Raw genomic sequence first — 26,869 nt, 5'->3', positions numbered from 1 at the left:
GAGAGAAATATGAGTGGTACATGCAAGCAAGGCTCACACTTAAGAGGCTGAGGCAGGAGGACCATGAGTTTGAGGGCAGCCTGGGCTACACAGTGAGCTCAAGGCCATCCTGCACTATATTGTAACACCCTGACTAAAAAAAAAAAAGTAAGTAAATTACACAAATGTTGAATATTGCACAAAAGCCATTTGAATAAATTCCGAATGTCCAGTGCTTGAGCATTAGAGAATAATTAATGACCAGAACTGGCCCCGTTATATGGGATCGGCTACCACTTAAACACCAGCTGCTCCTATAGAATGTCTGGAGCTTTCTCACAGATGTGCACTAAGTTAGATGTTTAGTTACCCCTGAGAAGCTTTCCTGTAACAGTAACTGTGGTTTGGGGTATTTATTAGGGATGGGGTCTCACTATGCTGTCCAGGTTGCTCTTGAACTCCTGACTCAGGCAATCTTTGCTTCTCAGGCTCCCAGACACTGAACTATAGGTCTGCACCACCTCACTCAGCAGTTAGATATCATAGCTTTGGGTTCTACAAAGTCATCTCACAGGCAGTTTTTAGGAAAAGTTATCATTTTCTTGTTTTGTTTTTGTTTTTCTGAGACAAGGTTGTCACTAGGAGGCCCAGGCTGGCCTCAAACTCCTGATCCTCCTGCCTCAGCCTCCTAAATGCTGAGATTGGTAGTGTGCACAGCTGTGCCCGGCTCCAAAGTCGCCCTTCTCGCTGTTTTCGTGGTACTGGGGGTTGAATACAAGGCCTTGACGCTGAGCTACATCCCTGTCCCTTTTTACTTTCATTTTTTCTGAGTCAGGGTCTTGCTAAGTTGCCCCAGGGCTGGGGTCATCCTGGAAGGTGGGGTCCTCCCTAGGCCCCTCCCCTGTCCCTCAGCTCCTCAACCATCACCTGGCAGCAGCTGTTTGGACACTGAAACTTTGACCTCTCCCAGGTGGGCACAGAACTCCCAGGCTCAGGACTCACCGTGGACTCCAGGGCTCCGCAGGCATTCAGGGGAAAGGGGTGGGGATGCAGGAAGGAGGCTCAGCCCAGAGGGCGGGGCCAAGATCCTGATTGGAGGAAATCAAGGTGAGCGCGCTGCTACAAACTGGGCCCCTATTTCTAGTTGGTGGCCAAACATTTTGCCTGGGGCTGGGCCTGGGGCTGGGCCCGGGGCTGGGCCCGGGGCTGGGCCTGGGGCTTTGCCCGGGGCTGGGTCTAGGGCTGGGTCCAGGGCTGGGCCGCGGACTGGGCCTCGGACTGGGCCTCGGACTGGGCCTCGGACTGGGCCTCGGACTTGGCCTCGGATTGGGCCGAGGATTGGGCAGAGGCACGGGCCTACTGATGGGCCTCCTGCTCGTGCCAGGTCGCCGCCGAGGTCTGCTTTGGCGGTTTCCACATTCACGCATCAGCCCGTTCACTGCGTCCGGGAGAAAACAGCTGGCGAGGCTCGGTTCCCCCCCACTCTCCGCCGGGAAGAGCATGGCTTCGGGCGGCCCTGCGCAGAGAACGCAGATGTGGACCCTCGGAAAGGTAAAAAAGTAGATTTATTCTTACATTCTGCTTATTCTGTTGATTTTTGGAGACCTAGTCTCACTGTGTAGAGCAGGCTGGCTTTGAATTGGCTGTTTATTCTTCTCTGTGTCCATAAATTTAATTTTAGAGTCGTGGTGACTGTAAGGGAGCTGCATCTGAGCCCTGCGCCTGTGGCTCCAGTTAGGTGCTGGGGACTCCTCGGGGAGCAGATCCCGAGCCAGGCGAGGGCGGAACAGCATCCAGTTAGGAATAAATCAGTGAGTTTACAGACCTCAGCGTCTGTACTCCTTGAACAACTCCTGCTTTCCCCTTCCCTGGGAACCATCATTCTGCTATTTCTGTGCATACAATTACTTCATGTAAAGGAATCACAGATTTCTTTGCTTGGGACTTGTTTATCTCACAAAAAATAACGTCCTTAGCTTTACACATGCTGTAGCATGTGGCAGGACTCCTTTCTCTTTTTTTTGTTTTGCTTTTTTTGTGGTACCAGGGATGGAACAAGGGACCTTGCACTTTCGAGGCAGGCACCTGAAGCACTGAGCTAAATCCCCAGCCCAAGGACTCCTTTCCTTTTAAGGCTGAAAAATACACAGTCAAATCCACAAATCACATGTTCTTGACACATTCACCCCTCAGTAGGCATCTGGCTCAGTTACTTTTCCCTCGTTGCTGAGACAAAATACTCGACACCCAGTGTTAAAGGGGAGGTTTACTTAGCTCACTTAGAAGTTTCAGTGCATAGTTGGCTGGCTCCAAGCACAGTGGCTCATGGTAGAGGGGCCACAGTGCATGGCGTGGAACACAACAAAGGCACCGAGGGGCAAACAGCTCTTTCTCTCCCTTGGGTCCTCTTCAGACCACTTAGGTTGGGAGCACTCACACCCTTAATCACAGTGCTGCAGTGAACGTGGGTTTGCAGACATTTCCTCTAGACCTGCTCTTCAGTTCCTTTGTGTATACACCCAGAACTGAGATGACTGATTTTTAAGGAAATTTGACTCTTTGATCTCCCACAATTCTGTGTTCCCCACAAATGTTGCATTTCCATCAACAGTGCACTAGCGTCCTAATTTCTCTACCTTCTTACAAGCACATATTATTTTGTCTCTCTTTTTTTAATCTGTTTTATCTCTCTTTGGACTTGTTCTTTTTAGCAGTGTTCATCCTGATGGCTTTGTATTTCCTTACAAATGAGGAATACAATGAGTTTGTATTTCCTTATAATGTTGATTTGGATTTCTCTAATGACCAGTGAGGCTGACAGTTTTTCCTGTGCTGTTGGTCATTTGTTTATCTTCACAGAAATAGCTATTCCAGTCCTTTGCCCATTCTTTCATAAGGATTATTTGGCTTTTAATTGTTGATTTATAGGGGTTCCTTTTATATTCAGATTTTCCCCCTGTGGTGCTGGGCTTGAATCCAGGGCCTTTGCTCTGAGCTACATCTCCAGCCCTTTTTCATTTCTTGTTTAGAATCAAGGCCTTGCTAAGCTGCTGAGCTGCCCAGGCTGTGCTGCAGCTTTCGATGCTCTGGTCCCAGCCTCCCAGGTGCTGGGCACACAGGCGTGGATACCACACCCAGCTGTGTTCTGAATACTAATGTTTCATCAGACGCAGCCCTGCTAAGCACCCTCCTCCATTCTCTGGGTAGCTTTCTCACCTGCTTTCCTTCATGTTTGTCCTTTAAGTCTTTTCTGACCACCTGCAGCATAACCTGAACGTTCAGCTCTGGGACGCAGAGCAGAAGCAGAATCTTGGACCAAACCCTCTGCTTCTACCCAACAGCAGCCCCAGAGTCACGGAGACCAGGGTAAAGCCACCCTCTGATCACTCGCTCCTTAGCTGTGACCACAGGCAGTTTGACCTCTCAAGTTCTGCTTCCTCCTCTGGAAAACCAAGAGGATGGCAGCAAGCAGGGGGTACAGCTGGAATCCCAGCTACACAAGAGGCTGACCCAGGCGATTCCCAAGTTGGGTGCCAGATTGGGAGATTTGTGAAGACCTTGTCTAAAAATTAAAGGTAAAATGGCTCAGGATACCACTCCATGCTTACCTAAGCAATCTGGAATCGGTTGTACCTATTATCCTAGCACCCAGGAGGCTGAGGCAGGAGAAGTGCCATGAGTTTGAGTCCAGCCTGGGCCACATAGTCTCTACACAGCCATCTTCTGTCTTAGAAGAAACCAAAAGAAAAAAATTGCTTACCTTGCACTTGTGAGGTCCTGAGTTCCGATCCTGATGTAACAAAAAAACAGCATTAATCATTTCCTCCTCAATGTTTCCTGTCATTTTCTACATAATTCTTTGTCCATATTTTGTAACACCCAATCTCGTTAAACTATCATCACCATAACAACAATAATGCCACCAATAGCATCACTACCTATCTATATTTTATTCATTTTCCTTTTTTTAAACCAGTAGTGAAACCTGGGTGTTCTCTCCTGAGGGACTGAGGTTCGTGTCCAAGTTCTTGATGTCCTGAATAAAAAATTGAGCAGGAAACCAAAAAGCATCAAAAAGGTCAAAGATTGATCTTTTTTTTTTGAGACAGTGTCTCGCTATGTATCCCAGGCTGGCCTCGAACTTGCAGCGATCCTCCTGCCTCAGGAAGCATTCATTTAAAAGACTGATTACAAATACTGGGTTTGTCTGGTTCCTTAACCATTCCTCACTTGCCCTGAGAATGCTCATCAGCAGCGCTGTGGCTACAAAATTTACTGCAGCATAACTGCGGAGCACAGTCCTAACCTTCCCCACCAAGTGTGCTACAAAATATCTTGATGTTATTATTATTTTTCCATTGCTCTAGTGTCTCTGCACTCTTGGAGACAAAAGACACCACTGTACATATAAAATTCTGTTTTTAGGGTAAGTATTTAAATTTACAAAATATAGTTAGAATTCTACTACCTAATATTAAATGAAGGCTGATATTGAGATACGATTTTATTCCTAAAGGAAAATCAAAGCCAGTGAGTGAGGCCACATGTCTACCCCCAGAAGAATAGCCAATGTCCAGGTGTGCCTGAAAAGAGTCTCAGTGACAGCAGCCCTCAGGTGATGCAGAGCGCCATGTTCTCAGCAAAGACCCACATGCTTATGCTGTCACAGGCTTGGAGGGATGGCAGCAGGTGCAGGGGTGTGGTGACAACATCTTGTGAATCTGCACAGAAACCGCACTGTGTCCTGACAGCTCACACCCACGCTCAGTCAGAAGCCAAGGCTTGGGCACCCAGCACAGCCCTGTGCTCTCCACAGACCCAGGGGCCACTGCTCACGGGGACCACTTGGGAATGAAGTGCAGCTTCCACACAGTGCACAGACAGGAAACAAACATGTCAGTGCTTTCTGCATGAGGATGGGTGGTGCTAGCTCTGAGATGTGAAGCGCTCACAACCCAGCAGGGGTCAGCCCAGGGGGGCTCTCGGAGCTTGAGCATTCTGAGAGATGAAGACCACAGCCTTGGGCAGGGCTGCAGCTCAGAGCTGGAGAGCTTGCCTAGCCTGTGCAAGGCCTTGAGTTCCATCTGCAGCACTGCTGAAAAGACGCCTTGATGTCACTTCCACGTCTTGGATAAATGGGGTCAAAGGCCCTGTGTCCAGTTCAAAGCACCAAAAACCAAAATCAAGACCAAAAAATGCTCTAATAGTACAAACATCATACTGAAATTCTTTCATTTGGCCAGGATGGTGACAGACAACTCTAATACCAGCCCTTGGCAGGCAGAGGCAGGAGGATCACTGCAAGTACAAGGGCAGCTTGTGCTCCAGAGCGAGGTCACAGCGACCTGAACCACACAGAAGGCACAGCCTCAAAAACAGTAAGAATGCTGGACTTTCATGCACGCCTACCTGTCTTTCCCACACAGTTTTTTATTTGTGCTGCTCCTGGGGATTGAACCCAGACCTCACACATGCGAGGCAAGTGCTCTCCCACTGAACTACATCTGCAGCCCTTGTTCAGAATTTTATTTGGAGACATTATCTCATCAAGTGGCCCAGGCTGTCCTGGAACCTGCAGGTCTCTATCCTTAGCCAGAGCCCTCTTTCCCTTTGACTCTGCCAAGACAGCCCACAGCATCCCTAGTCATGAACCCTTCTTTGTTTTTATCTTCCTATATCGTTCACTCTGGCCTTGAACATAGTGTGTAGCCCAGGCTGGTCTCAAACTCATGGCGATCCTCCTGCCTCGGCCTATGGAGTATTGGGATTACAGGAGTGAACCAGTGTACCCAGCTAATTCCTGTTTCTTTGGCTGAGAATACAGAAGGTGTTGGGAGGGAGGTGGCTGCAGAGAACAGGCACAGGAAGAGCACCCTTGGGCTGCCTTGTCCCTCTCTGTCTTGGGGGGATTCTGCCAAAGCTATTGGTTAGGTCACTGTGCCTCCATGCTGCTTGGAGTTTTCACTCTGAAATAATTTCACATTCACAGAAAAGTTACAACACAAGTACAATTCCTCTGACCCAATTTTGTTGATTGAAAAACAGGTACCCCCCCTTTTTGTTTATCATTTTTTTTCTGTTTTGATACAGATCCTTGGTAAGTTGCCCAGGCTAGACTTGAATTCAAGATGTTCCTGACTCCCTCAGGAGGACCTGGGCTGACAGGCACAGACAACTGCTCCATGCTACTCTGTCATGTTTTCTAGCCTTCTCTCTCACTTTTATTTCCCAGTACTGGCTATGGAACTCAGGACCTTTCGCTTGCCAGGCAGGTGCAACTGAACTGCATTCCTGGCCCTCTATCGTTCTCTCTCTTCTCTAACCATCTAAAAAATGATTCAACAGCAAGTTTTGGAATTCATGTCTGCTTCCACCTCGGTACATCTTTGGGAAAGCCTAGGCATGAAAATGTTCTCTTGTACATTGACAGTATAATGATAAAAGGCAGAAAATTCAGCATGAACACAAGACTCTTACAAGATCCAAAATCTGTATTCAGCCTTCAGCCACCTAAGTAACCTCCTGCTTAGCTTTTTCCTCCTTCAGGTCAGCGTCTTAGTCACCTCCTCATGTCTGAGACCAATCCTCAACACCCCCAGCTTAAAGGAGGAGAGGTTTACTTTGACTCACAGTTGTAGAAGTCCAGGTCCTTCTGTGGTCAGTGATTCCCAGGGAGAAGGGCGAGGTGGATGGGCCTGGGAGGAGGAGAGCTGCTCACAGCAGGGTGGCCAGGAAGCAGACAGAAGGAGGAGCAGGAGGAAGATAAACCCTTCCAGGCCACGCCCCAGGGACCGCCTCCTGCCAGGCCCCACCCCCTAACGCGCATTCGCTGGTGAGGGCTGAATGGGTGGATCCCCTGAGGAGTATACACTTCCCAAGAAGAAGTCACCTCCCCAAAACCCTGCCTGTGAACATAGGAGAGTTTAGGGGGACACCCTGAAAGTAATCTATAACAGGCACCCAGTCTTCTCCAAATTGTGTGAGGCCTCCATGGTCTTTTTTTTTTTTTTTTATCTTTCATGAGTATGAATTTTTTTCTCTGGTACTGAGGATCGAACCTGTTGAATGGGGGCCCTTAGTACTGACATACATCCACACCTGTTTTGTTTTTTATTTCAAGAGAAGGTCTCACTAAGTTGCTAAATTGCCCAGGCTATGAATTACAGCCTGGGCTACATAGTGAGTTCAAGGTCAGCCTAAACCATGTAGCAAGACCTTATGCCAAAAACCACAGAAAAATATCTTTAGAAGGAGACAAGTAAAATCATAATTAAAAATTAAAATAAATTCCCCACCTTGGCTTGAACATGGGATACTCCTGCCTCAGTGCCACAGAGTGCTGGGATTGCTGGCAAGCAGCACCATGCCCAGCATGACTTTGAAATTTCTGAAGAAGATGGAACAAAGAATTTTCAGAATGTGCCTCTATTGACATCTATCTGGTATTTCCTCATTAACAAAGTAGAAGACAAGGAAAAGCATAACTGAAAATGTGAAATAATGAATTGCCCAAGCTGGTTTTCCACTTCTGTTCCTCCTGCCTCAGCCTCCTAGAATGCAGGGATGACAGGCCTGCACCAGCACACCCAGTATGACTTTGAAGATTTTGAAGACGACAAGCCACAGTAATTTTAGCATATTCCTCTGTTGAGGTCTCCCTGGTACTTCCCATGATCAGATTCAGGCTGTACATTCCTGACAAGATCCTGCAGATAACACTGGGTCCTTCCATGGGGTCACAGAGGGAGGCAGCTGGTCAGATGTGCCTGGTCCTGGGGAGGTTAACACTGACCACGTGGCCAAGGCAGTGTCCTGTGAGGTCCTGCAGTGTGAAGCTACTCCTTCCTTCTCTGTGGAGGACAGATGTCTACACACACTGTCCTCATCAGGGGTCATTTCCTGGTTACTTCTTTATTCATATCAGCCTTTTGTTTCGATTTGTGAGACAGGCTCTCACCATGCAGTTCAGGCTGACCTTGAACTCACTATGTGGCCCAGGCTGGCCTGGAACTCATGATCCTCCTGCCTCAGCCTCTGAATGCTGGGATCACAAGTGAGGGCCACCATGCCTGGCTCCCAGGTCATATTCCTGTGCTGTGGGAGCAGACACAGCCTTAGTCAGGGGCACTGTGGAGGCTCAGTATCAGGCCTGCTTGCTCCCAGAGTCCAGATTCCAGGACCCAGGTGGAAGTGCAGCCCACCCCATGGGAATCCCAAGGGGACCCATGAGGTCTTCTCCAGGCCTGGGCCTAGTTCATCCCACATCGTGCATGTGAGGACTCTGCAGTGAGATCGCCCTTGGTGCTCAGCCCATCCCTGGGACCTGCAGTGCTGCGGCCTCCACAGCACCTTCAGCTGTTGCACAGGGAGGGCGGTGGTCTGCAGGACACCGTGGAGGCCATCGAGGAGCTCAGCAAGCAGCACCAGCCCATGTTCCTGCTCACGGTCCCAGGGCCTGGACACTGCCTGGTGCCAGACTGGATTCTATGGAACCTCCAAGATCATAGACTTTCCCACTGGTATCGCCAACCCCAGCCCAAGCATGGAATGTTTAGGATCTTGTTCTAGCAAAATAGAATATGCCATGCTGGGTGGTCAGAATCTTCTCAAAAATATTCAGAAGCGTTTTGTGTGTTAAAGGCTCAGAGAGGAGAGAGAGCACCCCTCTAGGCCTTATGAAACCAATCAAGCTGTGTATTTCACTTGGTGCAAGCGAGCTGAATCCAAGAAGAGAGTCAGCCCTCAGCAAGGGCAGAAGAAAGGCTTTAAATGGGAGGTTGCTCGGGGTTCATCTGGAAAGTAGTTGCTGTTTTAAGGAATTTGGGATGTAGAGAGAATGTGGTCATGCTTCTGAGAAGGGGCAGTACAGAGGTAATCAAAGTTCCTGGAACCAAAGCATCTGGACATGGTGTCTTATCTTTGTTCTTCTTTCAGATTTCCTGTTTTGTTGGCTGGGAATGGCCTCACCTGTGGTGTGTGACATGGCACACCCCTCTAATCCCAGCACTTAAGAGACTGAGCCTGGCAGAACACTATACCTTGAGTTTGAGGCCAGCTTTGGCTATAGTGAGTTTAAGGCTAACCTGAACTATATGGCAAGATCTTGTCCCAAAAACAAACAAACAAAAAACCTTTCACATGGTCATACCTGCCTTACTCACCCGAGTTCTGTGTGTGTCCACGTATGCTGCTGGGGATTGAACCCAGGACCTAACACATGCTGGCCAAGCACTGTACCACTGAACTCCATCCCCAGCCCTTTAAACTTGCAATGCTCCTGCCTCAACCAGACTTGTCTGTCCCTTTAAAACTGCCAAAACAGACCACCGACACACTGATGATGAAATCCTGCTTGATTTTTTTCTACATAGCTATGAGATGTTGTCAAAAACCCTGGCTGTGATCTTGATCTTCTATGAGCCAGTATGATGTCTGTGAGATAGTAACAAAGGAATAAAGACACAGAGACAGAAACTTGAAAGAAACTGAGTCTTGGGTCATCCAAGCTGCTCTGGGCAACCAAGACAAAGGACCCCAAGGACATCCAGTGTTTATTCATTACAACCATGGGAAGGAGGAGCTGGGCAGCCTCAGGACACCTGCTGTTAGTGGCTTATCACAGGCAGGACTGTGGAATGAGGGCACTAGAATATCTTTGCAGAATGAATGGTTAATTCACAGGGGAATAATTTAGTTGCAGTCAGTTGACCTTGGCTGGAAATGAACTCAGCCAAGCTCTGCTACTTCCAATGTAACACAGCCAAATTATGGAGGGGCTAGAAGCCTGTGCCACTGTAGCCTGCTAATACTGGGGAGAGGTGTCTGCTATACATAGTGGGACCTTGTTTCAAAAAAAAAAAATTATCCCCAGCTTCTGCTCAATTAGTTCCCTCTGCTTAGAATGCTCTTTCATTCCTTTTCTAGTCTTCTTCCTGAAATTCTTCTTAGCATGACTGTTATGCCTTGTGTCTAGATGTTCCCCCCAAACCTCATGTGGTTATAGGTGGGGATTTTTTAGAGGTGGCTAAATCTAGAGTGTGGCTAAATATGATTCACAGTGCAATGATAGGACTAAGGGTGGGTTATTATTAAATCAGTACTCTGATTGACTTGGTACCACCCTTTTCCCTGTAGCCTGTATTATAAAAGGGGCAGAAAAAAGCTGCTAAGAGCCCTTGCTTACTTGCTTTGCTACCTTGCCCACCATGAACTGTTTCTCCCCTACGATGCCTGTTTGCCATGCCACCCTGCCTTGGAATTAACCGATTATACACAAAGCTCTATAAACTTTGAGCTAAATGATCTTTTCCTCCTTTAACTTTGGGTGTTGGGTATTTTGTCCAACCCACCAGAAAAATAATGGAGACAATGTCCATTGATCCTAATGTTACATTCTCTTTGAGGGCTTCTTTGACTCTTAACTCCATGGGCAAACTTTGGAAAATGCTTCTGCTTTGTACAATTTTGGCTCCTCTGGCTTTCCTTACACAACTCCGGATGTTGTTGTAACCCTGCATCAGTCTCTCCTCCCGAGAGGCGGCATAGTAGGGAACTCAGGAGTTCGTCATCTTCACTTCACCAATGAGGAATCCAAGGTATCATGGAAGTGAAGCCTCAGTTCCTCATCCATAAATAGGGGTAAGAACAGGACCTACTCAGGTGGGCATGGAGGTGCATACCAGGGATCACGGCACTTGGGAGGCTGAAGCAGGACGATCGTGAGTTTAAGGCCAGCCTGGGCTACATGGTGGATTCAAGCCCAGCTTGGACGTCATAGTGAAACCCTGTGGCAAAACAAAGCAAGCACCAAAAAACAAAACAATAGAGAGCTGTAGTGAAGACAGAATGTGTTCACCTAGACACAGCACAGGAAAGGGGAGCCTCCATTGGGTGATCTCAAACTTATCCTGTGACTTCATTCTCACATTCCTTTCCAGTGCAGCAACTGCAGTTCTCTTCTACTGGCTCAGCCAAAAACCTTGACTGCACCCTTCGCTCCTTCCTGTCTGTCACACCCACAGGCATTGTTAGCAAGTCCTGTCCCTTGACTCCCCAGAGCCCAGCCCCTCTTCCTCATGCCTGTGCCACCATCTTAGTCAGGGCACAGTTCCTTCCCTCCAGATTCTGGAAAAGCCTTTATTGATTTCTTCCACAGAGGAAAAGGCAGACTCATTTTCAGGAAGAAGTCTTAGTTCTTTGGCTTGAAGAAGCCCTCAGAACATGCTTATTACCTAGAAGATTAGGCGAAGAGATTGTAGGGAACCAACAAGCATGAAAATAACAAGCAGAAAACGTTTTCAAAGTGTAGAATACCAGGTTTGATCCTGGTCTGATGTACATAGCAAATCGTGCCTACAAGCTGGGAGCAGTGCCACACAATCTGTAATTCCAGCTATGCATGAGGCTGAGGCAGGAGGATCACAAGTTTCAGGCCAGCCTGGGAAATTCTGTGAGACTTTGTCTCAAATAAGAACAACAAAAACAAAAATAAATAAAAATGGCTGGGAAATACCACTGGTTTAAACGCCCTGGATTAAATCCCCAGGAAAACAACAATATTTCTGGTTTTGCCAAGAAGTATTTTTTATTATATATTACCATCAGAGATTCCAGTCGGAATGAATATTCACCGGACCAAAATGACATGGCATATTTAATAAGATCACAAAGGCCTGATGATGAGCAACTGCTTTTCGGTAAAGTGTTTAAACTGGGTTCATGTGCTTTAGCATATCGCTTTATCAAATTATTTTAATAAATGAAATGGCAGACCCAAGTAGTTTTCCTGGACTGACTCTGTTTCCCCATACGGTTACTATTGGTCTCAGTAGCAGTGCTGTCAATCGCAAGCCTCTTGAGAAGCTGACAAGGTATCCACCCCACCCCCACCCCGTCCCTCTTCTGCCCGGACTCAGATGCACACACGCGTCATTCTGCAAATATCTGCCAGGATTCAGACCTCCCGGGTCACGCTGGGCCACAGGTTCAAAGGTTCGAAGAAGCTCTTACCAGCCCGAGGTTTATGTCTCCTGGGGGATCACAGGAAGTGGTAAAATGACAGAGTGAATTTGAAGTGCACCATGATGATGCGCAGCCTGGATGGTTGGTGGTCTAAGGAGCACACTGAGTGATGAAGTCACGCCTGTTCCTTCGCTGACCGGAGAAGCCGAGGGTTAGGCTGCGGTCTGATTCCTTCCTGCACTGGCAGGCGTGGGCGCCCTAAGCAGTTCCTTTTCATTCCCCATCCCCGAGCCCGTGCTATAGCAGTTCCTCTTGGCTCAATCGCCCTTTCTCAGGCTCTGTCTCATCACTGGGACAAAATACCTGATGCCTGCACTCGGAAGAGGAGGGGTTTACTGTGGCTCCCGTTTCAGTCCAGGGCTGGCCGGCTCCAAAGCAGAAAGGGCACTGCAGAGGGGCCTGGCGGAGGAGAGCCGCTCACATCACGGCGGCCAGGAAAGGAGTGAAGGGAGGAGCCGGGACGCAGGCAGACCTTTCCGAGTCACTGCCCAGTGACCAGCTCTGCTCCAGACCCCACCTCCCAACAGCACATTCAGCTATAAACTCACTGGTGGAGGAACCCACCCAGGACCATCAACCGCACGATCCAGTCACCTCCCAGAAGCCCCACCTTGGAGGCCATGAGGCTATGGGGACATCAAGATAGGAGCCATACCACCCCTCCCAGGCCTTCTACTCATAGCGAGGGAGGCTTCTGTCCTCTAACTCCTCACTTAGCCTGAATCCAGCACTCACCAACTGAGACTGAGGTTCTGTCTGCCTAATTAGATGGGGTCGCCCCCCTCCATCCTCAGGGTCAGCCCTGTCTCAGTGACACATCAGCCATCATGCCACCCACCATGCTGAGCATGTTGTAAATGTTATTATTTAATAGTACCTGAGAAAAATGAGTAAACTGAAGTGGCATTCTCACCGCCTCTGCCACTATCCAGTGGTGAACACCTCTATGCAGGCCACTGCCACAGCCAGCCACCAGCCTCCTGAGCTCTCCCTCCTGTGGTCCTGTTGAAAGCTTAAGTCCCATGCTGTCACTCCTCTACCCAAAACCCATGTATGACCCACCTCGATCTTAGAATGAAGTCCAGCAGACCCCGTGTCCTGCTGACCCTGCTGCTGACTGCTCTGAGCTCCTCTCTGACCCTTTTCTCTGTTCTGCCCAAGCCGTCCTGGGTGCCCTGATGTTTCACAGCAGACCACACACTCCGACCCCAGGGCCTCTGTACTAACCTTTCCTTCCTTCCAGCAGCATGGGAAATGTTTAACAAGTGGCTCTCTGGGGGTAAACGAAGGGCCTTGACTTGTAGCACACAGGATATTGTGCATGAATAGTCTCTCCCAGCCTGATTCCAAGCTACGAATATGACTTCACTGACATTGGAATTGGGAGGAGATGCGTGCAATTCACACATGCAAGCCAGCCCCAGCCAGCACACGACTGTCTCTCCCTGCTACTCTGCTGTGCATAGTCTTGGCGCTTGGGGCCCTCACTTCTTTTTTTTTTTTTTTTTTGGTACTGGGGATCGAACTTGGGACCTCGCACTTTCGAGGCAGGCGGCTGCACCACTGAGCTAAATCCCGGGCCCAAGGGCCCTCACTTCTTGCAGGGCTCTCTCCAAATATGATCCCCAACTGCTCTAAACAGCAAGTGTTTCCCTCCTTCTCTCTCCATCCCAGAAGATTCGCACAGCCCTTATCACCACCATCGATGTCTCCATTAGGAAATGAGCATCATACACAGGCTGATTTTGCTCAGTGAGGTACTGTACCTCCTGTGCCTCAGAGAATCTCAGTAAGTATCTGTTCTCAAATGGAGAACAGCCTGTAAGTATTCAATCTCTGCCCCTGGGGTCCTAACCAAGCCGAGTTCACTGGATTCCCAGTGCCTGACTCAGTGCCTTGGTGGTGAATATTAAGCATCACTAAATATTTCTGCAACTAAAAAAACAGCAGAAAATGTTGTTATGGCTTGTATTTTGATGTCCTCCAAAGCCTCATGTGGTCATAGGTGGAGCTTTTTGTGGAGTTGCTTCATGGTGCAATACTAGGCTCAAGGGGACTAGGATTGAGGGTGTGAGTGCTGCCTGCCCTAAGTGTCTTGCACAAGATAAAAGGTGTAGGAAGATGCTTCGCTGCCTTCTGCCACCATGAACTGTTTCCCCTCTGCCATGTGCCACCCTGCCTTGGATCCAGCCAATTATGGACTGAAACCCCTACAAAGTGTGAGCTAAAGAAACCTTTCCCCTTTAACTTAGCGTGTTGGGTTTGTCTAACCAATGAGAAAAGTAACTAAGACACAGGTACCATGTGCACGAGCTTGGTGGATGAAAGCTGTGGAGGAAACCTGGGTAGGAGGGAGACATGAAAGACAGTAGAGGAGACAGGAGGCACGATGGGTAACAGGGATTATTTCTGACAGGTAACAGCCAAGTGGAGTTTTAAATGATTAATACCTAATTATGTAAAAAATACATAAAATGTGGAGGTAGGACACAATAAAGTTTCTTCACATGGAGATAACTCAGGTGTATGAGATTGTTCCACATTTTCAGTAAATATACTTTTAATAGAATCATCATGATGCTGTACCTAATGTGATCTGCTTTTTAAATCAGCAGCTTGGAGTGGTGGTGCATTTCTGTAATCCCAGCACTCAGGAGGCTGAGGCAGGAGAATCACTGTAATTTCAGTGCCAGCCTGGGCTACATAGTGAGTTCAGTGTGACTCTCTCTCAAGAAAACAAATATTTTTCTGATGAATGAAACTTGAAACTCGAAGTATTTCCCCTTGGTTACTCCTCACTTTGTGTAAACATTCTTCTCTATGATTTTATCAGTTTCCATTGGAGCTGTTTGAAAGAGCAAAAGGAGCCTGGTGCTTTGGTGTATGCTTGTCATTCCAGGACTGTGGGAGCCCAAGGCATGAGGATCTCAAGTTTGAGCCCAACCTGGGCCATTTAGCAATTTTGTAAGATCCTGTCTCAAAAGAAAGAAAATAAAGCCTGGGGATGTAGTTCAGCATGAAGGCCTTGGGGTCAACCCCAGTACCAAAAGGAAAGAAACAAGAGTTTATGTGGAAATCTCCTTCCTTCCCTGCAGGGTTGTCTTACTTATATACTGGGATGGAATGAAGGACCCCCAGCCTCAGGACTTACACAGCAAACACTTACCTCACAGTCGCTGTGGCCAGAAGCCTGTGTGCCTCTGGCTGTAAATGCTCCATGGCTGCCGGCAGCCATTGGGGAACTGTGGTCACCTGAAAGCCCCCATGGCTGAGGACCTGCTTCCAGGTCTCAGACAGGAGCTGGCAAGATCCGCTCCTGGGGGCATTGGGGCAGTCTCAGCTCCTCCCTGCATGGGGCTGGAAGCCAATTTGTGTTTTTCCTCCTCCTGGGGATTGAACCAAGGTCTTTGCCCTGAGCTACAAACCCAGGCCTTATTTATTTATTTATTTATTTATTTATTTATTTATTTATTTTGAGATGAGGTTTTGCTAAGTTGCTAAATTGCCCAGGCTAAATAGAGGATGAAATCCTCCTGCCTCAGCCTCCCAGAGTATTGGGATTCCAGGCATCTGGGGCCACATCCAGCTTGGAGACCAACTTCGGTTCCTTGCCAAGTGTAAGTTCTCACAGGGGAACCCCAACAAGTCAACTGGCTCAGAAGGAGAAGAGAAGAAGAGCTGGATCAGTGTTTTTGTAGCCTCTTCCCAGAAACAACACCCCAGTGTACTCCACTCATTAGAAGTAATTCAATAGATAGAGCTCAAACTCAAGAGAAGGGGTCTGCTTATGGACACAAACAATTGGAGATGGAATAACTAGGGCCACCCAGTGTCATTCTGGTTTACCTTGGCTCAGTTTGTAGAGGTTTCAGTCCACAGTTTGCTGGCTCCAACACAGGGCAGCATGGCAGAGGGGCCTGAGAGAGGAGAAACAGTCCATGGTAGGGTAGTGGGAAGCAGAGAGATCAAGGGAGGAGGAGGGAGGTAGGCCCTTCCAGGCCAACTTTCCTGTGACCCACCTCCTGCAGCCAGGGTCCATCTCTAACATCACATTAGCTATGAACTCATCTGTGGACTCATCCACTGATGAGATTCAAGCCCCCATGATCCAATCACCTCCCCAAATCCCCACCAGTGAGCACATGATGCTTTGGGTGGAACACCATGATATAACTGGAGCCAGATACTTCTGTGGTATTCTAGGAAAATATGTCCTAAGGTCTGAACCTGGTGGTAGGATTTCTAACAAAATAAATAAAACAAAATCCTGTATATAATAATGTAAAATTCAAAATGCCAAAAATCTGATAAGAAATTACCAAGTATGCAAATAAACAAGAAATGCCCCCCCCCCTTTTTTACAGGGTCTTATGTAGTTCAGGCTGGCTTTGAACTCACTGGGTAGCCCATGCTGGCCTCCACCTAGTGACAATCCTCTTCATCCTCCCCAGCTCCCAGAGGTGGGAATATAGCTGTGTGCCACCACATCCAGCTTGAGACAATAGCTAGAAAAGTTTAAGGAAAAAAAAAGACAAATGGCTCCAGAAGCTGGTGGTGTGCTGCCAGGTCCTGCACTGTCCAGTGGCTGCTGCCTTCCCTGTCACCCAGGAGCATTCCCAGGAAAAGGAGCCCAAGGGTAGCCTGGTACTGACTGGATTCCATGAAACCCCCAACGTGGATGCCTCCTCTGCAGCCTCTCCAGCCCTGGTGACAGCAGAGCACTGCGGAGACTGTGGGCCAGGGCAGGACTCCCACGGAGACAGTCATCACCCTTGTGCATGGTGACCCCTCTGCTGTGGCAGAAGCCCCTCTCTGCACGTGACCCTGGTGATGAAGCCTTCCAGAGCAAACATAAGGATAGTCAGTAGTTTCCTCCTGAAAAGCAGGGTGATGGGTAAGATGGAGTGTGAACTTGATCAGCTTGGGAGTGTCTCAGGGGATTAGTAAAACTCACTCTGGGTGGGCCATGCAGTGTGAACTTGGGTCTATATCTGGTCCCTCCTCCACTCACTGTGGCACTGATCCCTGCTCTGCTTCGCACTGCCATGAACTGAGTTGCTTTCTTATGCCACATAGTTCTGACATGATGCTCCTGCCTTGAAGCAGCCAACCAGGAACTGAATCCCATGAAACCATGAGTCAAGCAAGCCTCTCCTTTAACTCATGGGTGTCAAATATTGTATCCCAGCAATGGGAAAGCTGACTCACAAATGCGTGCATGGACACATTTATATTTCCCTTCTTTACATAAAGTGGTGCTGCTATTAGCATTCTCATTTTCTCCTCTGGTCCCGCTCCTGAAAGAATTATTTTCCATTCTATTCTACATTACAGTCTTTCTACAGCCTTAACCTGACTTGATTGAATTTTGCTGGGAGATGGACTTTGTACAGTTCCTGAGGGCTGCTGTCATCTGAGACCCATTTCAGGGACACCTGGGCACTGGCTACTTTTCTGGGAGTGAAGAGGTGGCCTCATCCACTGGCTTAAATTTTCTCTTAGGAAAAAATTGCAGCTCAATGCCAGCTTTCGTTTAATTTTCAGCAAGCAAGAATTAATTACATTTTGTCAATGGGAAGAAGACAACTAAAAACACAAGGTTATGTGTGCATTGAGGCCTCTTGTTTCCAAAAACTACAAATATCCCTGAGCAATGGGAAAATAATGATAAAGTGAGATATTCTGTGGCACACTTTAGGGATAAGCCTAGGACTGATCTGCAGTTATCCTGGGATAAATGTAGGCACATCGCTGCTGGTGAGTATTCTCAAGGCAAGTGGGAAATGGGCTAAGGAACCAGAAAAGCCAATATTTGTCATCATTCTGTTAAGTGAATTCTCCCTGAGGCAGGAGGCCCAGTGCAAGTTTGAGGCCAGCCTGGGCCACATAGCCAGCCCATGTCTCAAATGTAAAACCAGATGCTCTTTTGTGCCCAAACAAGAGTCAATCAAAACTCTACCACCACAGTAGTCCCGACATGAAGGGAGCACAGAAGCTTGTCACAGAAGTGTGGAGAAACAGGTGCAGCTGAGCCCAGGGCATAGAATCCTACTCCGCACTGCAGTGAAGCAGAAGCTGGACAGGTGAACAAACCACGAGTCTCACTAACCTCACACGAGAGAAGAAGGACAGCGCTCTGACCACAGCCACACTCACCATGACTCTGTGGCCATTCACCCCAGACTCAGGGCTGAGAGGGACCCGATGTGTCATGTAACAGTCCACAGCCCAACACGAGTCTCCCTGGATACACTCAGGTGTGTATGGGGGGATAGGTGTGCAGGGGCAGGGGATAGCCCTTTACCAGCTCCCAGCCTCTGCCATCCTGGGCTGGTGGCTTCCTCCCATCCTCAAAGACAGCCCTGTTGCATCTGTGCCCCAGCTTCAGTCTTCATCTCTTTCTCTGCCCTGCTTCTACCCCCTCTTCTGTGTTTTGAGGACCATGGTGATTCCATTGGGCCCAGTCAGATCATCTGGAATCTTCTCCCCATTTCGCAGTATAAAGATCAGCCACCAAATTCCAAACAGAAGGTTCTCCTGGAAAACAGCCCATTCCCAGATCCCAGGAGTGAGTTCATGTGCGTCTTGTGGGGGCATTGTTCTGTCTACTACCTTGGGATTCCATTGTCATTACCTCGGGGGAGTAGGACACCTATGCAGACACATGCGGCATAGTCCCAGCACTCAGGAAGCTGAGGCAGCAGGATCGCAATGTCCACAGTCAGCTAGTTCAAGTCAGCCCTGGACTATGTAGTGAGAACCTATTGTAAAAAGCACTTCAATCAATGAATAAATAAATAACAAAGAACCAAGGCAACACTAATCTGTGGTTTATAAAAAGTACAGGAATGAGGAAGATGATAGATGTAAAAGCAAGCTCATTGCCTTAGGACAGATATGGATCAGAAAGAATCACGAGGAGCTCTCTGGGGTATCGGAAATGTTTCATATCTTAATATGCATGTGGGTCAAATATGTGTACAGTCTTTGTCTTACCAAACAGGATTCATGAGATTGGTGCAGTTCACTGTGCATAAATTTTACCAGCAAAAAGAAAGAAAGAAAGAAAGAAAGAAAGAAAGAAAGAAAGAAAGAAAGAAAGAAAGAGAGAAAGAAAGAAAGAAAGCAAGCAAGAAAGAAAGAAAGCAAGCAAGCAAGCAAGCAAGCAAGCAAGCAAGCAAGCAAGCAAGCAAGAAAGAAAGAAAGAAAGAGAGAAAGAAAGAAAGCAAGCAAGAAAGAAAGAAAGCAAGAAAGCAAGAAAGAAAGAAAGAAAGAAAGAAAGAAAGCAAGAAAGAAAGAAAGAAAGAAAGAAAGAGAGAAAGAAAGAAAGAAAGCAAGCAAGAAAGAAAGAAAGAAAGAAAGAAAGAAAGAGAGAAAGAAAGAAAGAAAGCAAGAAAGAAAGAAAGCAAGCAAGCAAGCAAGCAAGCAAGCAAGCAAGCAAGCAAGCAAGCAAGAAAGAAAGAAAGAAAGAAAGAAAGAAAGAAAAACTCCACAATTTGTGATCTATGCATAGATCCGAGCTACTCAGAGGTTTGGGCAGGAGGAACGCAAGTTCAAGGTGAGTTAGGACAACTTAAGAGAACTTGTATTAAATTTTCAAAAAAATTCTGGGGATGTAGATCAGAACAAGACGCTAAGTATAATCCCCATTAACACACAGAAAGAAAATTACAGAAAAGAGAAGAAACTCATAAGCTAATATTAACCTCTACATTTATGTGTTATTGATGACCAATTCTGAAACTAGTTGCCGAGGATTCTCAGTCCATACATTGAGGAAAGGTAATGGAAGTCAGGTTTTAAGTATTGAGAGGTGATAAATTGGTTTTGGGTTGAGGAGGAGAAAGGAAGATTGAAAGGGAAAGATGAAAGAAAGAGGAATGAAGTGTGAGACCAAAGTGAACCTAAGAAACGCCATGTTGGCCTGTGAATGAACTCCCCTCATACCCCTCCCCTCATAGAGTGCTGGAATTCCCCACAAGACAGCCGCTCACTCTGCTTCTGTAAACATGCTTTATGGCTCCCCGGGAACAGATGGTGCCTGGTGCCTCCCTGTAACCTCCAAACCCTGTAGCCACAGAAGGCCCTATCTTGACAAGACAGGTGGGATGAAAAAGAACTGGGTTGTGAAAGATATTTTGCAGCTGGCTGAAGGACGTATTGGTCCCTCCCTGAACTTCTTTGTTTGAGTTACTTTAAAAGCTGTACTGTCCCCTGCTTCTGGGCTTCACTTCTCCTAGAGAGTGGAGTCCGCACGCATGAAAAAACTCCTTCTACTTTTAACTCTGTCTTTGTCCTGGTGTTTGGTGATTTCCTGGCTTGCTTGTCATAACAATTCTGGAGGCCCCAGCGAGATCACCATCACTCGATGACTTCTGTCTGGTGGACGGCCCCTGTCTCAGGCCACTGCGGCCCAAGATAGGCCTGGGGAGGCCACCCTGACCATTTGATCAGGGCCCTGGGAGCTCCGGCCCCAAGCGGAGGATTTGGGTGGTTCCAGCCATCCTAAAGGGAGTTTATCTGGAAAGCCTCTGGAGGTCAGGCAAGAATCTCATGATTCTCAGTCAGTGGATCTTACAGAGGGCAAAAAGGAAGTCGGACGTGGCGCTAATTCCCATGCCCGGGACTTCACCGGGACGGCAGGAAGTCCCCCGGTCAGTTTATCCTTTTGGTAAAGAAGGCTATAGTCTGAATATCTGTGTATCTGTTGTTTGTTGTCTGTTGGCTTGCTTTGTGTGCCTTTTGCTTTCAGTTTTGTTCTACAGCAAGCCATGGGAGCCAGACAATCTACCCCCTCCAACCCCCTTAAATGTGTTTTACAACATTGCTCTCAAATTTATACCTCAAAGAAAGCAGATGAATTCAGCATCAAGTTCTCAAAAAGAAAACTCCAGACCCTGTGTCAATCAGAGTGGCTGTCATTCGGGGTGGGATGACTGAGTGTGGGAAGTTTTAGCATTCATACTACCTGACAGGTTTGGAATCGGGTTAGGGGAAAGGGAGTGCCCCATCACCCTGATCAGTTCCCTTACACTGATGTGTGGATGGAGCCGGTGGAGGACCCCCCCTTTCCTTGTCTGTTCAAAGGTCACCCAGTCATCTAGGTTTAGTGAAAATAAGGTCTGCCGTCATTTCCTCCACTGGCAGAGTTCCTGAGAGACGGCGGATGTGTTTGTTGCTAAGCCTCTTTTAAAACATAAAGTTTTCCAGGCTCCGCAGGATGAAGATGACTTCTGACCTCGTCCAGCCCCATATCAGGCCCAGGAGGAAAGACTTGGAGAAGATCCTGACTCCCCTTCTGATTCTGCCCCCTCTAATCCCTCTGCTCCAACTGCACCGTCTGACCCTGTCTCCCCCTCATACCCAATCGGGGCAAACTTATAAGTCACAAGGGACAACTAGTCAGGTAATGTTCACAGTCCTTCCTTTAAAACAGATCGAGCCAGGTGGTGGATTTGTGTGCATTCCCTTTACTACCAGTTACCTTTATAATTGGAAAAATCAAGTTCCCCCCTTTTCAGAAAAAACCCAGGCCCTGATTCACCTCCTAGAATCTGTTTTCCATACTCATCAGCCTACCTGGGACAACTGCCAGCAGCTGCTCCACACCCTCTTCACTACAGAGGAGTGGACCGGATTTTTCAAAAGGCTGTTAAGGCGGCTCTGGGACAAACCCAGACCTTGGTCCCAGCGAGCAGAGGCCGAGGTGCCGACCCACCGACTGGACTGGGACCCCAACACTGATGCAGGTAGGAGAGACCTGGCCAGTTACCACCAGCACCTTTTACAGGGACTCTGTCAAGTGGCTAGAAAGCTGACTAATTTGACCAAGATGAGTGAGGTAAAACAGAATAAGACAGAGTCCCCCGAGGCTTTCCTGGAGCTCCTCCTAGAGGCGTATCGGGTCTATACACCTATTAACCCTGATGCTCCAGAAAACGCAGCCACGATAAATCGGGCTTTTGTGTCTCAGTCGGCCCCAGATATTAGAAAGAAACTTCAGAGATTGGAAGGATTTGAGGGAAAGAACAGGTCTGAGCTCCTGAGTATAGCACAAAAGGTTTTTAACAACCGGGACTCCCCAGAAGAGGTGGTCACCAAGCGGCTAGGAAAAGTTACTATTGCTGCTCTCAAAAACTATGAGACAAGTAAACAGACTGGGAGACCTAAGCCAGAAAGACCCCCATGGCCTAAGCTTGGAAGGGATCAATGTGCCTATTGCAAACAGACTGGACATTGGAAAAATGAGTGCCCCCTCAAAAAGGAAAAAGAGGGACAAAACCAGAAAAAGACACAGGAGGTTCTGACCTTTGAAGATATGGAATAGGAAAGTCAGGGCTCATTCAAATTGAGCCCCCATGAGCCCATGGTAAAATTAAAAAACAGGGGCACACCGACCAACTTCCTGGTAGATACTGGGGCAGCCCATTCAGTACTGACTAAACCTTTGGGAAAATTGACAACATGAGAGACTTTGGTACAGGGGGCTACCGGCAAGGATGCTCAGGGTTATAAACGGACAACTGCACGAATGGTAGACTTGGGTCACAGGCAAGCGACCCACTCTTTTCTGGTGATTCCAGAGTGTCCATACCCCTTGCTTGGTAGGGATCTGCTAAGAAAATTGGGTGCAACAATTACCTTTACAGAGGAAAAGGCAGACTTAAAACTAGGCATCCCACAGGGGACTGTCAAAGTTTTGGTGACTTGCCCATTGGCTGCTGCATACCTGATGTTCTCGGAGCCAGAGGACAAGTCAGCTGGGCTGATTGGTGGTTTACAAATGGAGTTTCCACTTGTGTGGGCTGAAACTAACCCCCCTGGTTTAGCAAGCCATCAAGTTCCTATAGTGGTCAGCCTAAAGTCCAATGCTCAGTCTATTTCTGTCCGACAGTATTCCATCATGAAAGAGGCAAAAGAAAAGATTCAGACATGTACCAACTGACTCCTAGATGCCAGCATCTTAAAGCCATGCCAATTGCCTTGGAACACTCCACTCCTGCCTGTCTGAAAGCCTAGTACTTCTGATGACAGGCCTGCCCAAGACCTCTGAGAGGTAAACAAAAGAACTGAGACTGTACACCCCACTGTGCCCAATCCCTACACCCTGCTGAGCCTCCTGCCCCTGCAACAACAAGTCTACACTGTGCTGGACCTCAAAGATGCCTTCTTCAGTCTGCCACTGGCTGAGGTCAGTCAGCCCCTTTTTGCTTTCGAATGGGTGGACCCTGAAGGAGGGTACTTGGGACAACTGACCTGGACAAGATGGCCGCAAGGGTTCAAAAATGCTCCCACCCTGTTTGATGAGGCTCTAAATAGGGACCTGGCTCAGTTCAGAGTGTCTCATCCTGAGGTGACCCTTCTCCAGTATGTAGATGACCTAATAGCGGCTGACGATCAGGACACCTGTGTGGCAGCTACTAAAAATTTGTTGAGACTGGTACAGAAACTGGGATATCAAGTGTCAGCCAAAAAGGCCCAGATTTGTGCCTCCTGGGTCACCTATCTTGGGTACAAAATTAACGGGGGCATTCGACAATTGTCCCAGAGATGGAAACAAGCTATATTACAGATCCCAACACCCTCCACAAAAAGACAGGTGCGAGAGTTCCTGGGAACTGCTGGCTACTGCTGACTCTGGATTACAGGATTTTCGGAGATCGAAAAGCCCTTATATCCAGCCACAGCCAGAGGGAACACACCCTTAGTATGGACAGAGACTGAACAGAGGGCGTTTGAGACCTTAAAACAAGCCCTTGTCCAGGCACCACCTTTGGCCCTCCCAGATATCAGAAAGCCTTTCCAATTGTTCGTGGCTGAGAAAGATGGAGTGGCAAAAGGGGTCCTTACTCAAACTTTAGGACCCTGGAAAAGGCCCATGGCTTATCTGTCCAAAAGACTTGATCCTGTGGCCACTGGCTGGCCATCTTGTCTCAGAGCCATCCCAGCTACAGACCTCCTCATAAAGGAGGCAGATAAATTAACCTTGGGTCAGGGGCTCATGATCAGCACACCACATGCAGTCTCCTCCTGCTATGAGGAGGCTTCGAGAGTTGGATATCAAATGCTACACTGACTCAATATCAGGTGCTCCTGATTGACCAGCCCCAGATCAAGTTCACAGAAGCCACTACCCTAAACCATGACTCTGCTGCTGGCTTCAGACCTGATGACTCCCTTACATGACTGCCAGGAGACCCTCCAGGACATAACTTCAGCCAGGCCTGATTTGCAGGATGTGTCCCTGGGGAACCCTGAGGAGACATTCTTCATGGATGGGAGCAGCTTCATCGAGCAGGAAGTCAGGTATGCGGGGGTGGCAGTGGTAGATGGCCAGGGAGTAACGAGATGGGCCACTGCCCTAGGCCATGAAGCTTCACCCCAACGAGCAGAGTTGATAGCCCTCACTCAAGCCTTAAACCTGGGTGAGGGAAAAGTTATTAATATCTATATGGACAGTCGGTATGCCTTTGCAACTGTACATGTTCATGGAGAGATATATAAACAATGGGGCCTACTCACGTCAGGAGGAAAGGACATCAAAAATAAACATGAGATTCTATCTTTGCTAGAAGCCGTATGGAAGCCTAAATCAGTGGTTATAATACATTGCAAGGGACATCAGAGGCCCGACACACTGGAGGCCACAGGAAACCAAAAGGGTGATCTAGCTGCTAAACTGGCTGCCAGAAAACCAGTGGGGATGGCCCCCACCCTGCTCCTTGAAGGTTTTTCTGAGCAGCTGACTAAGCCACATTACTCATCAGAGGAAGAGGAACAAAATGCCCGGGTAGGAGCTATAAAAGATAAAAATGGATGATGGAGTCATCCTGATGGCCAAGTCTGCTTGCCTCAGGCTCTTGGCCAACAGCTAATTCAATAAATACATCAGTTTACTCACCTAAAAAAAAAAGAAACTCAGACAATTGATAAGTTCCAGGTTCTTAACTCCTAAGCTGACTGCCATGGCCCAGGATGTTTGCGCTTGGTGCCAGACATGTGCCCAGGTAAATGCCAAGACAACACCCAGAGGCAAGGGAACCCGATGCCAAGGTGAGCATCCTGGGGAATTTTGGGAATTGGATTTTACTGAAGTCAAGCCCAGCCACGGATATAGGTACCCATTGTTTTGGGTAGGTACTTACTCTGGATAGGTAGAAGCCTTCCCTACTAAAGGAGAGATAGCTACAATAGTCAGTAAAAAGTTGTTACAGGAGCTCATCCCCTGATTTGGCCTCCCCCATACTCTGGGGTCCGACAATGGCCCAGCCTTCACAGCTAAGTTATCTCAATTGGTGGCCAAGGCCCTTAACATTGATTGGAAACTTCATTGTGCCTATCGGCCACAAAGTTCAGGGCAAGTGGAAAGGATGAATCGAACCTTAAAAGAAACATTAACTAAGTTTGTTTTAGAAACTGGAAGAAGCTGGCCAGACCTCCTCCCATTAGCCCTCTTGTGGGCTAGGTACACTCCTTATATAGAAAAGTTAACTCCTTATGAAATCATGTTTGGGAGACCACCTCCCTTACTGCCCAGGGTAAATTTGGAAAATGTATCAGAATGTGAGAATCCTACTCTGTTAAATTCTTTAAAAGCCCTCCAGGTAATCCAACAGAAGCTGTGAAATCGAGTTTGGGAGGCCAGGCAGGCCCCTCAACCTGATGTCATCCGCCATAAATTTCAGCCTGGAGACCTGATGCTGGTAAAGAGACATTCATCTAAGGCTCTGGAGCCACATTGGGAGGGACCTTTCCAGGTGATTTTGATGACACCATCTGCCATAAAGGTCACAGGAAAAACACCGTGGATACATCACTGCCACATCAAAACAGCTCCTGAGGACACCCCGGAGGAAAAATGGAGAGTCATCAGTCAACCAGGAGACAAAAAGTTAAGACTGGGACGGGTTGGAAATACATCCCCTTCTTGTTAATATTTTCTGGAACATTGGTAATATTACCCCTGAAACAATTGGACCATACTGGAAATGTTTGGATTCAGCTGGCAGAATCACTCAATTTGTCTGAGTTCTGTTTAAATGTAGATATAAATTTACATTATGTATTAGGGAGTTGTCTCGTCCCAGTGTGTACTCCCTTGAGTCTGATACAACCTTATACTCTGTTTAAAGACATCCCAGGAAAAAATCTTATGTATAAAGATAATTACAATTGGGGGACCCCCTCTTTCTAAACCAAAAAATGCTATTAAATTATATACACCTCAGATGATCATGTTAAACAATACACAATGTGCTGTATATAAAAATTGTACTACAAAATGTCTAAGATTTAAAAGGTTAGAAAAAATGACCTGTTGTGAGGAACAAAAAATCATATACAGTGATGGTCATGTGCCTTTACCATTAGGATGGTTTTATACTTGTGAAGGAGTAACGTTTAATTATATCCCTGCCTACTTGTCTGAGACTCGATGCTGCCTAAGTCGCTTGGCCATAATATTGCCAGATCGAACTGATTTGATAGTGGCCAAAAGAATTAAACGTTGGTCACCCTATACTGCACCAGGATGTGATGATGATGTAGGTCTCTTAACAGATGCTCAGGTGATACCTATGATAGCATCTGTGCTTGGTCAGCCCGCCATAGGAATTCATGCAGAAAAGGCAGTATGAAAATTGGCATGCAAGGTGGTCAAAGGTCTAAATGCTACCTCATCTGCCTTGGCATTAATTAATCAGGAGTTACAAGAACACCGACAGGCTATACTAGACAATAGGGCAGCAATAGATTACTTGCTCTTGTTCCATCATCAAGGATGTGAAAAAATAAAAAATATGTGTTGTTTTAATCTGACTGACAATAGCCCAGGGATTCGGGAAAAAATAAAACAATTAGAAGAATTGGC

At 47.5% G+C, this 26,869-nt stretch overlaps 1 long non-coding RNA gene across 1 annotated transcript; it reads left to right on the top strand.

Moving 5' to 3' along the window:
- The first annotated feature begins 1,343 nt into the window (after positions 1 to 1,343).
- LOC110349168 (uncharacterized) lies at positions 1,344 to 25,997 on the top strand. Its single transcript, XR_015443581.1, has 3 exons — positions 1,344 to 1,530; positions 19,004 to 21,749; positions 22,895 to 25,997. It is a non-coding gene; the product is annotated as an uncharacterized LOC110349168 (long non-coding RNA).
- Positions 25,998 to 26,869: the final 872 nt, after the last annotated feature.

This window comes from Heterocephalus glaber, unplaced genomic scaffold (genome assembly GCF_053883595.1).
Source record: "Heterocephalus glaber isolate CG9 unplaced genomic scaffold, H.glaber_assembly_v1.0 deba00001572, whole genome shotgun sequence".
Taxonomy (NCBI): Eukaryota; Metazoa; Chordata; class Mammalia; order Rodentia; family Bathyergidae; genus Heterocephalus; species Heterocephalus glaber.
Note: the sequence above shows the minus strand (reverse complement) of the source record. Positions and strands in the feature narration are given on the sequence as shown.